This window comes from Psammomys obesus, unplaced genomic scaffold (genome assembly GCF_907164565.1).
Source record: "Psammomys obesus unplaced genomic scaffold, mPsaObe1.curated_primary_1811, whole genome shotgun sequence".
In the NCBI taxonomy this organism is placed as follows: domain Eukaryota; kingdom Metazoa; phylum Chordata; class Mammalia; order Rodentia; family Muridae; genus Psammomys; species Psammomys obesus.
In genome coordinates this window covers 8301098-8303019 of record NW_026591918.1, presented here as the reverse complement: position 1 = coordinate 8303019, position 1922 = coordinate 8301098, and the positions used below count along the sequence as shown (strand labels likewise).

At 51.6% G+C, this 1922-nt stretch overlaps 1 non-coding gene across 1 annotated transcript; it reads left to right on the top strand.

Annotated features, from left to right (window-relative positions):
* The first annotated feature begins 213 nt into the window (after positions 1 to 213).
* On the top strand, positions 214 to 353 carry LOC129680725 (small nucleolar RNA SNORA48). Its single transcript, XR_008720728.1, has one exon. It is a non-coding gene; the product is annotated as a small nucleolar RNA SNORA48 (small nucleolar RNA).
* The last annotated feature ends 1569 nt before the right edge of the window (positions 354 to 1922 follow it).

Below are 1922 nucleotides of genomic sequence, written 5' to 3'. Positions count from 1 at the left end.
TTCTGAGTACTGGCTCTCCAGGAGACGTGCCTAAGGGGTTTACACAGGTGTTGTCATGATCCTCCACCTGTGAAAACACCAGACACACATGAACATACAGAGTACACAGCAGCCACAGACACGGGCACACATTTGAACAGGAGCTAAGGTAATAGGCTCTATTCTTTGGGCCCCTGATAAACACTTGGATTTTCTGAGTTGCTTTTGACCCCACGCCCCTGGCAATGGGCAAAGAGACATTGGTGGTGGAGCTCTTATATCAGTCAGGGTCAGAGCAGATGGCAGTCCTTGTTCATCCTAGCTTGACGCCTGGTTTCGTGGCCAGAGCTATATTTCATGCCTATGACTCATAAAAATCAAATCAAATCAAATCCAGGCAGTGCAGCACAGGAGAGGAAGACAGACAGAGACTTGTGGACCTCCACGCCACTCACAGCCCTGCCCTCCAGTGCTCGGCAAAGGCGGGCCACAGACACCAGCTTGTGACCATGCCTCGTAGCATGGATGGATGGAGGATGTCACCCAGGGTCCCTCCAGCCACATGTCCAGCCTGCAGCAGGGGCCACCACAGTGTGTGATTATGTGCTGGTTAGATGGCTGAGAAAGAGAAATCGAGCATCTTGAGCATTATGAAGAGAGATGGAACTGGAGAAGAGGAGTAGCCTGCTGGGAGTGGCCAGCCTTGCCACCTGGGGCCGTGGTGAGGTCACTTCTGAGCCCATGGCTACACAGTGGCAAAGGTTGGTGTTGATGCCTGTGGCTCATATTATCACTAGAGAACATGGGGATGTCCCTGGTCAGGGTGTCTGCTGGGGACCATGTGGATGTCCAGAGACTGTGCATAACTAGCCTGGCCCCTCACTGGCTGCTCTGCCCTGGAGAGCTGGCCCCATCTCTCACCAGCAGCAGCACTCGGGAGAATGGGCTCTGCACCTGGCCCAGGTAGCACAGTGGGGCTGGCCCTGGAGGCGTGGGTAGAGGTGAGCCAGCTCTGAGAGCATGAGGACAAGAGAGCTGACCCTGCTTCCTGCCAATGGCAGCGTTGGGTGGCCTAGCTGGAGCAACACTCGAGAGCTCGCCCTGGTGGTGCGAGTAAGGGAGAGCCATCAGGCTGACCAGCTCAGCCACCACCCAAGCCCAGATCCAGGGCTCTGAGTTGGTCCACCCCAAAATCTATATCATTTGCGAACGGTTGGAGCACAGGAAAGAGCCAGACTTGCTGTTCCAGAGTTGCAGGATCTCCATGACACAGGATAGCCAGGAGCAGTCCCTATGAGGACCCAATATTTTTTTAATAATTTATTTAACTTTATTTTATGTGCATTAATGTGAAGGTGTCAGATCCCTTGGAATTGGCGGTACAGACAGTTGTGAGCTGCCATTTGGGTGCTGGGAATTGAACCTGGGTCCTTTGGAAGAGCAGACAGTGCTCTTAACCGCTGAGCCATCTCTCCAGCCCGAGGATCCAATATTAACGTCACAGAAGCCAGAGATCTCAGACCAGACCAATGACTCATTGCAATGAACATTTGCAAGTGAAGATGTGTGGACAAAATATATACTGTGGGACACACTGTGACACACTATGCTTCCATGATGAGATGTTTTCTATGCTTTGGTGGTGGTGGTGGTGGTGGTGGTGTGTGTGTGTGCAAGCTCGTGGGCACACTTTATTTTGGAGAGGAGGTTGCAAAAGTGAAGAGTGAATATGAGGGGAGGAAATGAGAGGGACTGGGGTGCATGATGTGAAGCTCACAAAGAATCAATAAAAAGAGTTTTGTTTTGTTTTTTTTACAAATTACTTATGAGCGGGGCAGTGGTGGCGCATATCATCTTTACTCCCAGCCCTTGAGAGGTAGAAGCAGGTGGATCTCTGAGTTTAAGACCAGCCTAGTCTACAGAATGAGTTCCAGGACAGCCAG